This window comes from Saccopteryx leptura, chromosome 2 (genome assembly GCF_036850995.1).
Source record: "Saccopteryx leptura isolate mSacLep1 chromosome 2, mSacLep1_pri_phased_curated, whole genome shotgun sequence".
NCBI classification, from domain to species: Eukaryota; Metazoa; Chordata; class Mammalia; order Chiroptera; family Emballonuridae; genus Saccopteryx; species Saccopteryx leptura.
In genome coordinates, this window is record NC_089504.1 from 37,063,872 (window position 1) to 37,076,567 (window position 12,696).

At 44.4% G+C, this 12,696-nt stretch overlaps 1 protein-coding gene across 4 annotated transcripts in view; it reads left to right on the plus strand.

The window, feature by feature from the left end:
- GNE (glucosamine (UDP-N-acetyl)-2-epimerase/N-acetylmannosamine kinase) overlaps positions 1-12,696 on the plus strand; it is an 86,899-nt gene that overhangs the window by 36,752 nt on the left and 37,451 nt on the right. Inside the window, exon 1 of one of the 4 annotated variants that reach the window (XM_066367665.1) lies at positions 8,514-8,671. The exons of the other annotated variants lie outside the window; for them this stretch is intronic. The gene's annotated coding sequence lies outside the window, so the exon portion shown is untranslated. Of the gene's footprint in view, positions 1-8,513; positions 8,672-12,696 lie in introns of those variants that run through there. 4 annotated transcript variants of the gene reach the window in all.

Sequence of the window (12,696 nt, forward strand, 5' to 3'; positions counted from 1 at the left end):
TACTTGTATAGCCCATAAAAATACATTTAAAAATCCAAATAAAGGGCAATATTTCACAAAAACCAACACCCAGTCATTTATGTATTTGTACTTTTGTTCTATAATTGGGAAACCTAGCACAGGATGGCTCACCATCACAGGTGCTCTAAAAAGCCGATTGGCTGACATAATAAACTGATTAGGAATTGGGGGTATGAATGGTGATTAATGGTTCTGAAATACAAATTTTCAAAAGGCTTCTTGTCTTGTTGGGAGTATTTCAATCAGCACATAGGTAAGCATATTTTTCATCTCATGCGCTTGCAAACCCGAAGTTGATCCATACAGTTTAGGAAGTTATTGAATAACATTCAGCTAATGTAAACTTAATCCTAACATTCTTTTCCTAAGGGGGAAAAAAAAGAATTGCTTTCCCATCTATGTATTGTAGCCTTGTCAGTACAAGAGTAATTCTGTTCTGAGAAGGTGAATATCTGACTTCACCAGGCTATAAACAGTCTGGCTTGAGTGATATCTGGTTTGTAGGATGTGTTTTACCTCTTTATATACTCAAGAGACTCTGGCAATTGAAAGTGTTGTTCCTGAGCTATAAAGTGGGGTGAGGGGAACAGCTAAGGGAAGAATGTTTATTAAACAGAAATATCCAGCTTAATATGGCAGTTAATTGCTCAGTTTTTTCCATCTTGTGATTTCTTTTTGATATTGGCTAAGGGCAGAAATGGCAGGTACCTGGTACGATCCCTGCCTCTTTTTCATCTTCCCCAAAACACAACATGGCAGACACCACAATATCTCTCCCATTGAACTCAGCCTCTCATTTTCTACACGGTTCTCTAGGCAGGTACTACCAGTCGGTTGGAGTTGGGAATCGAAATGATGGGGGTTGGGAGCCTTCCTGGCTTATGGGTTTGTTGTTCATATCTTCAGAGGGCAAGGAAGAGGGCACCTTAAGGAAAAGATTATTTATTTATTTATTTACAGAGACAGAGAGAGAGTCAGTGAGAGGGATAGACAGGACAGACAGACAGGAATGGAGAGATGAGAAGCATCAATCATTAGTTTTTCGTTGCGCATTGCGACACTTTAGTTGTTCATTGAATGCTTTCTCATATGTGCCTTGACCATGGGGCTACAGCAGACAGAGTAACCCCTTGCTCGAGCCAGCGACCTTGGGTCCAAGGTGGTGAGTTTTTGCTCTAACCAGATGAGCCTGCGCACAAGTTGGCAACCTCGGGTCTCGAACCCGGGTCCTCCGCATCCCAGTCTGACGCTCTATCCACTGCGCCACCACCTGGTCAGGCAATAAAAGGATTATTTTAAGCATAAACATGGATTGAAGTCAGAGGGGCTGGGATTGGATTCTCTCCCTATGGCCCACCTGTACCACCCCTCATAGCATACCTGTCTCTATGTTCTTAATGTGCCCCATTTCCCAATCCACTTATAACTGATCAATCCTCTCTGTTTTTCAGTCTAAATGCTTCAGAGAAATAGGTTGACATGCTTAGTTAATATCACTGTGTCTATTATTGTGCATGGCCATAGTGCTAGGTCATGGGTCATGGATAGGCAGCTCTTGGGTAGGTGACCCATATACTTTGATAATGTTTTCTTTTTTTTAGCAAAAGAGAGAGACAGAGAGAATGACAGGGACAGACAGACAGGAAGGGAGAGAGATGAGAAGCATCAACTCATGGTTGCGGCACCTTAGTTGTTCATTGACTGTTTTCTCATATGTGCCTTGACCAGGGGGCGCCAACCAAACCAGTGACCCCTTGCTCAAGTCAACAACTTTGGGCTTCAAGCCAGTGATCTTTGGGCTCAAGCCAGCAACCATGGGGTCATGTCTATGAACCCACGCTCAAGCCGGCAATCCCTCACTCAAGCTGCTGAGCACACGCTCAAGCTGGATGAGCCTGTGCTCAAGCTAGCAACCTTAGGGTTTTGAACCAGGTCAACACTCTATACACTGTGCCTGTGCCACTGCCTGGTCAGTCTGGTAATGTTTTCTTTAGCTTGGTGGTAGTTATCCAGGTGTGTTCTTCACTTTATGAAAATTCAGAATTCAATACATGCTTATTATGTACAAGTTTTCTTCATTATACCTTGATTAAGTTTATTAGAACCTGACCAGGTGGTGGCGCAATGGATAGAGCATTGGATTGGAATGCCAATGACCCAGGTTCGAGACCCTGAGGTCGCCAGCTTGAGCGCAGGCTCATCAGGTTTGAGCAGAGCTCACCAGGGGTCACTCAGTCTGCTGTAGCCCCCTGGTCAAGGCACATATGAGAAATCAATCAATGAACAACTAAGGAACTGTAAGGAAGAACTGATGTTTCTCATCTCTCTCTCTTCCTGTCTGTCTGTCCCTCTCTCTGACTCTCTCTGTCTCTGCCACAAAAAAAAAAAGTTTATTAGAAAAGTCGTGCCAAACTGATCTCGTTTTCTTTTTTGCAGACTTTATCAAACTAGTACAATTGAAGAATGTCAGACTATTATATATTTTTATTTTAAAGAATTTATCTTTAAAAATCTCTTGAGACATTTATGTGAGCAATTCAGAGAGTTATGGGCTGGGTAATAGAAGAATTATGTGAATTTCTAACTAGTGGAACAATTTATCCTTGATGATCAAGAGCAACCTGAAGACAGGTTTATATCAAAAGTGTAAGGACTCTGTTTCTTTTCTTTTTTTTTAGGTGAGAGGAGGGGAAATAGTGAGGCAGACTCCCACATGTGTCCCAAACAGAATTCATTGGGCAACACCATCTGGGGCTGAGGCTTGAGTACTGAGCTATTTTTAGTACCTGAGGCTGGTGTGCTCCAAAGAAGCTATTCTCAGAGCCTGGGGCCATGCTCAAACCAATTGAACCACTGGCTGCGGGAGGAAAGAAGGAGAGAAGGGGGAGAGGGAAGGGAGAAAAAGCAGGTGGTCGCTTCTCCTGTGTGCCCTGACCAGGAATGGAACCTGTGAAATCCATACGGCAGGCCAATGCTCTGTCCACTGAGCCACCAGCCAGGGTCTAAGGCAGCGGTTCTCAACCTGTGGGTCACGACCCCGGCGGGGGTCGAATGACCAAAATGCAGGGGTCGCCTAAAGCCATCGGAAAATTTTCCCTGTATTTTGGTCGTTCGACCCCCGCCGGGGTCGCGACCCACAGCTTGAGAACCGCTGGTCTAAGGGCTCTGTTTATGATAGGGCAGTGGCTAAGCATGTAGGCTCAAGGACTAGGCTCATCTACTTAACAACTGTGGTACCTTAGGCAACTTTCCCTTTGTGCTTGTCTCCCTATCTATAAAATGGGTATGATGGAATCCAGATGTTAAGGTTGTTACGAGTACTGAGTGAATATAAGTAAAGTGTTTAGAATAGTAGGCTACTAATATGTGGGCAGAATTTATAGGAATGCAGTGTACTTTATAATTAAATCATCAAATAAAAGAGCAAGACAAGTTCCTATTAGAAGAAATGTTCCCAAAGTGGCCAGATGAACACCTGTGAGGGATACTGTAGAGAGGTCTCCTTGATGAGAAGGTTGAATTAGATGATATTTTAAGGTCTAGGATTCTTTGATGGTCTAATTATGCCCTGAATGCCTGAAATTATAGTTCTGTTTATGGAGTAATTGATAGAAAAACCTGATTTTATTATATTACAAAGCTGTAAGTACTTATTTGCAGCTTGTTGAGCCCTCAGATTAAAATAAAAAGAAACCAAACCAGGCCAGGCCAGGTAACCCAGTTGGTTAGAGTGTTGCAGGAATCAAAGAAAGACAAAAACACCCAGACAACTTGAAGAAGGAAGTAGGATTTATTTAGCCAGTGGAGCAGTGTTACCCCAAAAGAGGCAACAAAACACGTGCTCTTCCGATGTTAGATTTCTTACATCTTATACACCTTTACAGCTTTAGCTTTCACGTGACAGGTGCCTGATTTCTATGACTTCTTTGCTTGCAGGCCTACGTGACTTTCGTGTCTCTGGGAGGGGAAGGGTAGAAGAGGCCAGAGGGTCTGCCCTTGACTTATTACTTATTCTTCTTTCTGAGCTGCGAGTTCATTTCAAGGAACTAATAACAAGCAAGGTCCACCGCTATGTTTTGTTATTTTTCAAACTTTCCTGTCTGCCCTTACTCCTCAATCCTGACCTCTGAGGTCACAGCTGGAGCGTAAGACCCCAGACATTGCAGGCCCCCCTCCTGTGCATTCTTCTGGTTTCTCCTCCTTCAAGAGTATCATCATGATACTCTTGTGAGTGGGTTTCATCTCCGGTCAGGGCACACACAAAAATCAACCAGTGAATGCATAAATAAGTGGAACAACAAATCGATGTTTCTCCCTCTCTCTCCCTACCTGTCTCTCTAAATTCAATAACTAAATAAATTAAGGGGGAAAAAAACCCCAAACCAACAATCAATGACTTAGTAAGATTTTTGGTATGTTAATTCATTCTGCTAAATAGCAAATAGCAGAGATCCAGAAATGTATTATTATTTACTAACAAAAAAGTGATCCCAAAACAGAGAAAATGCCTTCTATAGCTCCTTACTGTGATTTCTTTTCTTTTCTTTCTTTCTTTTTTTTTTTTGAGAGAGAGAGAGAGAGACCAAATATTGAGCTTTTCCTGTATGTGCCCTGACCTCCATGCCCTGGGATGACACTCCAACCAACCAAGCTATCTGGCCAAGATTTAATTTTTTTATTTTTAGGGAGACAGAGTGGAGGGGAAAGGGAAGCATTCATTTGTTGTTCCACTCAGTTGTGCATTCATTGATTTTTTAAAATTTTTTAAACATTTTTTATTTATTCAATTTTTTTAAAGAGGAGAGGGAGAGACAGAGAGAGAAGGGGGGAGGAGCTGGAAGCATCAACTCCCATATGTGCCTTGACCAGGCAAGCCCAGGGTTTCGAACCGGCGACCTCAGCATTTCCAGGTCGACACTTTATCCACTGCGCCACCACAGGTCAGGCCTGTGCATTCATTGATTGTTTCCCATGTGTGCCCTGACTGGGGATCAAACCCACAACCTTGTCACTTTGGGATGACAGTCTTAACTGACTGAGCCAACTGGCCAGAGCCCATAAGGGCTATTGTACTTGAACATGGTAGTAGGCAGGAGGGTTAGAGAAGGTATAGAGAAAACAGCTGCGATTAGGCTAGATCACTTGTTTTCCACTGCAAGCACCTTGCATGAGTAGTGTGTGAACTCGTGGCAGAAAGCCACATGTATGTATAGCCTATTTAAGACTATGGATACTTTCCCTGGACACAGGTTGCTTGCCCACCACCGTGAGGGGTGGTTTGCCTGTTTGCTCGCCTGCTGTGGGGAGAAGCGGTTTCCCCTGCCGTCTGCTCACCCACTGTTGCGAGAATCCAATAAATAGGTTCCAATAAACAGACTCCAATAAAGGCATTGGAATGGCCCAGTGTCTTTCGGCTCTGCCATTCTCCTGTGGTCTGCCCGAATTCAATGTGAACCTGCCTGGCCTCAATCACCAGCATTATGGAAGAGGATGTGACAAGGGAATCAGGTCACAGGGGCCATAAGCTGAGGAATGTGGGCATCCTCTAAAAACTGGAAAAGGCAAGGATACAGATTCTTCCCTGCAGTCTCAGGAAGGCAGACTTACTGATACTTTTTTTCTTAAAAAGCCTGACCAGGCTGTGGCACAGTGGATAGAGCATTGGATTGGGACGCTGAGGACCCAGGTTTGAAACCCCAAGGTTGCCAGCTTGATCGCCGGCTCACCTGGTTTGAGCAAGGCTCACCAGCTTGAACCCAAGGTTGCTGGCTTAAAGCAAGGGGTCACTTGCTCTGCTGTAGCCCCCCCCCCCGCCCCTGCCAGGTCAAGGCACATATGAGAAAGCAATCAGCCTGACCAGGCGGTGGCACAGTGGATGGAGCATTGGACTGGGATGTGGGAAAAAGCAATCAATGAACAACTAAGATGCCGCAACAAAGAATTTTTTTTTTTTTTTTTTACAGAGACAGAGAGAGAGTCAAAGAGAGGGATAGATAGGGACGGACAGGAACAGAGAGAGATGAAAAGCATCAATCATCAGTTTTTCGTTGCTCGTTGATTGCTTTCTCATATGTGCCTTAACTGGGGGGGGGGGGGGCACAGCAGACCAAGTAACTCCTTGCTCGAGCCAGAGACTTTGGGTCCAAGCAGGTGAGCTTTGCTCAAACCAGATGAGCCCGCGCTCAAGCTGGCGACCTTGGGGTCTCGAACCTGGGTCCTCTGTGTCCCAGTCTGACGCTCTATCCACTGCGCCACCGCCTGGTCAGGCCACAACAAAGAATTGATGCTTCTCATCTCTCTCCCTTACTGTCTGTCTCTATCTGTCCCTCTCTCTCTCTCTGCCACACAAAAAAGAAGATATATTTGGTGTATAACATATTTGCTTCCGGTGTACAACACAATTTAATATAGGTACACAGGTTTATAGTTGTTTATATGGAAAGTAATAAATAATACAAGAATAAACTCTGTTTTGCATACTCACAATTGTAAACCTACTTTTGCCCCACCCTGTATACTGCTAAATGATCACCACAATAATAAACTCCATTACCATGTATAGTTACAATTTTTTTTGTGTGTGATACCTACACTGCTATCTTGATTTTAGCCCTGTGAAACCCATTTCAGATTCCTAAGTTCCAGAACCATAAGATAATACAATTGTATTATTTCAAGCCACTAAATTGGAGGTAATTTGTTACAGCAACAATAGGACACTTGTACATTCATCATCTATGGCCTTGTGAATCTGTGTTCAGATTCATGTATCTTATTGCTTGTTTAGTAGCTTCATGTGGCTATCTCATAGGTATTTCAAACATAACATATCCCAAATTAAGACTACTTTTAACTCCCCCAACCTGGTCACTCCCACAGCTTTTCTCATTTTGGTAAATGGTAACAATCACCCAATTACTTATGCTAGAAAAGTGGAAGTCATCCTTGTTTCCTTCTATTTCTTTTATCTACTCAGACCTAATCCATAATTGTTTCACTAACTCCAAACTAAACCCCAATTTACAAACGAAATCTCATATCCATCACTTCAAATGAGTTTCACTGCCATCATATTTTCTTTTTTCTTAAGTGAGAAATGGGGAGGCAAAGAGACAGACTCCCACATGCGTCTGACCAGGATCCACGCAGCAAGCCCTTGATGGGGCGATGCTCTGCCCATCTAGGGCTGCTGCTCTGTTGCTCAGCAACCGAGCTATTTTAGTGGCTGAGGCAGGCCATGGAGCCATCCTGGGGGTGGGGCAGGACAACTTACTCCAACTGAGCCATGGCTACCCGAGGAGAGGAGAGAGATAAAGAGAGAGAAGAGAGGGGGAGAGGTGGAGAAGCAGATGGTCGCTTCTCCTGTGTGCCCTGACTGGAAATTGAACACGGGTCATCTGCCCACCTGGCCAATGCTCTACAGCTGAGCCAACCGGCTAGGGCCACCATCATATTTTCAATTAGTTTTATTTTATTCTCTTTAATACAGAATATCTGCATATATTACAAAATAAAAAAGGAAGGTATTATACATAGGAATTTAGTGAAAAATATGAATCCTTCCCAGCCCTATCACATGCAGTGGTACCACATTTCTTACACATCCTTCAGACTGCCATCATTCTTGATCCAATCCATTGTCCACACAGAAGTGAAAATATTTGAAAAAGAAATCCAATGGCGTTTTCGTGCATAAAACTCCGTAATGTTTATCCTTTTACGCCTGATATGACCTTTTAGTGGCTCCAAGCTAGTTGCGGAAGAACTGTTAATAAGTCTTATGCAAATTAGTTTGTCATTAACTGAAAAATCAAGTGCAAAAGTTTGATTGGATATATTCACCTTATGTAAGAACTCTCAATGAGTTGTTAGACTGTTTAGTTTCATCTGTGGTAATTTATTTAATGGCTGTAAAAAAAAGTTTTAATGTTTTGTTATCACCAACTCAAAGTTTGTCAATGTTGATTCAAGAATTTTAAAGGATTATTAAAAGTCTTCATCAGGAGGTGTGTGAGCGCTTTCCCACCACCACTCTTTCTTCCATAGCCTTGTCCTCTGGCAGTCCGCGGGCCCGTACTAGAGGATTTCTCCACAGGGGAGGCCCAGGAGGAGCTCGTTCTAGTGATCAGCTAGTATTTGCCATCAGAACCTTCTAGCAGTCTGGGTCCTGGAGTGGCAAGGCTTAACTTGGGGTGGACAGTCTACCCGATAGTACTGTTTTGGTCAAGGCCTGCGAAGCGACTGGCGCATGGAAGGCGTGGGAGGCCTCGATTTCCAAGCGTTAATGTGGCCGGGGAGGGGGGACGAGAACAAGGGCTAGCGGGACCTACAGTGCCACGACCACGGAAGGCACTCAGTCCACCCCGCCCCGGACTCCTCTTGAGAAGGGGGTGGGGCGCACAAGGCACAGCCAACCACCGGGTTCCTCTCATGTGACGTAAAAACGCGCTCGCCGATTGGGTGCTTGGTGTAGGTGTGCAAGGGGCAGGGGATGCGGAGCTGGGGTCGAGCGACGAGTCATCGACCCGCGGGGCCGAGTTGCGGAAACCAAGGGGGCGGGCTTGTGCACAGCCTTCTGGCTGGCGCGGCGTTTGGCTTTCGCCTTCGAGGCGTGGCCCCGGCGCGGGAGGGAACAGCGGACCAGCGACTGGTGAGAGCCATGCGTCCGCGGGGGACGCGGGACCCGGGACCTGGGGGGCGCGCTTGGGGAGAGCGTCTCCCGGCCTCTAGGGCCTTCTCCTCCGGCCCCCAACCCGAGGTTTCGCACCGCACCGCGCCCCCCGGCCACACCCGACCCGGCCTCGCCCTGTCTCCCACGGGCCTGCCAGGGTCCTTCTTTTATTTTAAAATTATTGAATTTATTGGAGTGCCAAGGTCTCTCTTTAGTCCCGTTATAGGCCCCACCTTGTGGCAGGTGAAGCAGACAGGTTCATTACGGCCCTGTGCGAGTAACCGGCAAGTTGGCGGGGCGGGGACGTGGGGGGTGGGCAGGTGTTAGGGGAAGGCCGGGCGTGACTTTATCCTAGGGCAATGCTGTCCAAAAAGAAAACGGGCTGTCCCGAAAGATAGTGTCCTGTTAACGGAAATGTGCAAGAGAGGGCGGAGAGCTACTTGGCAGGCAAGTTCCTGTAGGTATAGAGGTTGAACTAAAAGATGATTTTGAAGGTCTGTGCCCAACCCTGACTACCTTCTGAGTCTGGGCTTCCTTGAAAGTTTGACAGGCGTTTATTTCGTCATGCCCCCATCCTGAACACACCTGTAAGAGCACGAAAAAAGTATTTTTTGCTACTCTGATAGAGAGGAGGGGTGGGGTGGAATACAGCTTGGCATTATATGTAGATAGCGAGTAGATGCTCTGGAAGAAGCCATATGTAATTATAGCTCAGGTATAGGGTTCTGAATTTCATACCACTTTTATATAGACCCTTCCTTCCTTTGTCTCATCCCTCTGCACTAAAGGAAGAGTGGTGTAGGTATATATAGTAGTCCCCCTTATCCATGGGGACTGGTTCCAGGACCCTCTGCAGATAGTACCAAACCCTAATATACTGGGTTTTTTTCCCCTGTGTATATATACCTTTAATGAAGTTTAATGCCTTTTCCATTTAAGCACTTAATGCACCATGGCTTTAACTTTTACAGTTTGAGGTACGACAGCAAAACTAGTACGAATTTTTTTTTTCCTTCTTCACAATTTCGACGTTCTTACTGTAGGTCTTAGCAACGTCAACTTGAGTTTTTTTCTTTCCTTATTGAGAACTTTCATGTTTTCACTTAAAGGAAGCACTTTACGACTTCTCTTTTGCATATTTGAACTGCCCATATCACTATTCTTACCCTTTGAAACCATTAGTAAGTAAAATAAGAGTTATTTGAACACAAGCACTGTGATACTGTGACAGTTGATTTGATAACCAAGACTACTATAAATGACTAACGGTCAGCATGGGTGTATATCCTGGATACAGTGCTGAAGAAAGGGATGAGTCACAGCCCAGGCAGGACAGAGTGGAGTGAGATTTCATTACCCTTCTGAGAACAGTATGACATTTAAAACAAGAATTTTCCATTTAATAGTCTTAGACCATGGATAACCGAAACCACACAAAAAAGTGAAACCTCAGATAAGAGGGTTGGGGACTAGAGTATCAGGTTCTCTTGGCAGGACCAGGAACAAAGAAAGTTCTCACTCTTGGGTATTTATGAAATGAACAGACACAAAGCAAATGCTGGAGGTGGGCAGTGTCCTGAATGCTGGGTTTGATTTTTGGTTCTGGCAGTTAACTGTGATTTGAGGCAAGTTATTTTTTGCTGTACCTCAATGTGCCCATTTGTAAAATGGGGATAATAAGATAGGGCGAAATGACTTAATGCTTCTAAAGTTCTTCACACAGCACTTGGCATCTCAGAAGTGCCTGGCAAATGTTTACTATTAAAGAAATATATGTGTACAGGGGGTCCTCAGGTTACAACACAGTTCAGTTCCTACGATGGTGACATAATCTGAATTTTAGTGTAAGTCAAAACACTCTCGCCTAACACAGATGGAACATTTGTGCTTTTAATAGTCCAGAACGGTTTAGGTAAGCCTCCCGGAGGACACCAACTTCCTCACTCATGCCGGATTACTGCGCACGTCACCCAGTAGTATGTAAGTACAACGCTAAGGGCGTAAGCTGAAATACTCACATCTCAGTTTTTTAAAGTTTTTATGGGAGTGAGCGTTGTAAACTCTAAATGTCATATGTCCAGACTGTTGTAACCTGAGGACCCCCTGTATTTATATGCACATTGTTTATCTATAGATAAGAAACTAGTAACTTTTAGCTTCCAGGGAGAAGAATGACATGATTGAGAACACAAAACACTTTTTGCTAATAGCCTTTTGTTTCTTCAGTTTTAAGCCATGTGAATATATTGCTTAATCAAAAAGTAAGTTAAATCAAGTTATTTTTTAAAAAGAATTCACCTTTTAAAAAGGCATTTCACTATTTTCTTTTTAAGATTTAATTTATTTCCTTAAAATGTTTTGGCCTAAGTAACTTTGTATTTCTCATAGTTTACTTGTATAGCTAGCTTACTCTCAATTTTGGCAGAATAACCTTTGAGTTACCTGGTAAATACTAAGCATTTTAGTATTGCCAGATGGGAAGTTTACTGTTCTTTTAAAATAAATACAGATTGACCAACCATGAATGATTTGCTTTGCCTCACCGAGCAAATTAAATATCACCAAGGATTTATTCAGCTTAAATTTAATGATCAGTGGAAAAAGGATTTTGTACAAGAACACTTAAGACAACCATTTTTAGAAAAAATCTTTTTGTCTCTTTAATTATGAGTTAGTGCTCAGGTCTTGTGACTACAGCAGCCTTATTTTGTTGTAACGTTGATGAGATGCTGTAGGCCAGTGATTTTTAATTGGTATGCCGCAAGAATTTTTAAAACATGCAATACCTATTTATTCAGGGGCACTGACCTCTTTTCTCTTAGATTGCCAAGTAAAAAATGACAACAGGCCCTGGCCAGTTTGCTCAGTGGTAGAGCGTCGGCCTGGCATGCAGAGTCCTGGGTTCGATTCCCGGCCAGGGCACACAGGAGAGGCGCCCATCTGCTTCTCCACCCCTCTCCCTGTCCTTCCTCTCTGTCTCTCTCTTCCCCTCCCACAGCCAAGGCTCCATTGGAGCAAAGTTGACCCAGGCGCTGAGGATGGCTCTGTGGCCTCTGCCTCAGTCGCTAGAATGGCTCTGATTGCAGCAGAGCAGAGCGACGCCCCAAGATGGGCAGAGTATCGCTCCCTGGTGGAGATGCCAGGTGGATCCTGGTTGGGCGCATGTGGGAGTCTGTCTGACTGCCTCCCCGTTTCCAACTTCAGAAAGATACAGAGAAAAAAAAAAAAATGACAACAGCCAACACAACAATAGCCATCTGGTGTGAATGAATCAAAATTATACCTATTTTTCTGTCATATCAGCAAAAATTACGTTTTTTAGTGTGCTGTAGAATTTCAGTAATTAGTTTATATATGCCATGAAATGAAAAAGGTTGAAAATTGTTGGCTTATGGTAAAATTGGTTTTGTTTCCCTTAGTTGCAGAAACTATTGAAAACATTAAGTGAGGACTTGACAGAATGCCCATTTCATTATCTTTTTTTTTGTATTTTTCTGAAGAGAGAAGCAGGGAGGCAGAGAGACAGACTCCTGCATACGCCCGGCCAGGATCCACCCGGCATGCCCACCAGGGGGCAATGCTCTACCCACCTAGGGCATTGCTTCGTTTCAACCGGAGCCATTCTAGGGCCTGAGGCAGAGGCCATGGAGCCATCCTCAGCGCCCAGGCCAACTTTGCTCCAATGGAGCCTTGGCTGCGGGAGGGGAAGAGAGAGAGAGAGAGAAAGGAGAGGGGGAGACTTGAGAGGCAGATGGGCGCCTCTCTTGGGTGCCCTGGCTGCAAATTGAACCCGGGACTTCCACACACTGGGCTGATGCTCTACCACTGAGCCAACTGGTCAGGGCCTCATTATCTTATAAATGCTTTCCATTGAGTGGAATTAGCTTTTACTGAGACTGGAATTCAGAATGGGCCCAATGATGGGCAAATTGTGTGATTATAGAAGTTCTAGTTTATGAGAGATGAGATACCAACACAGAGGGCTACTTATAGGATTTCCACTG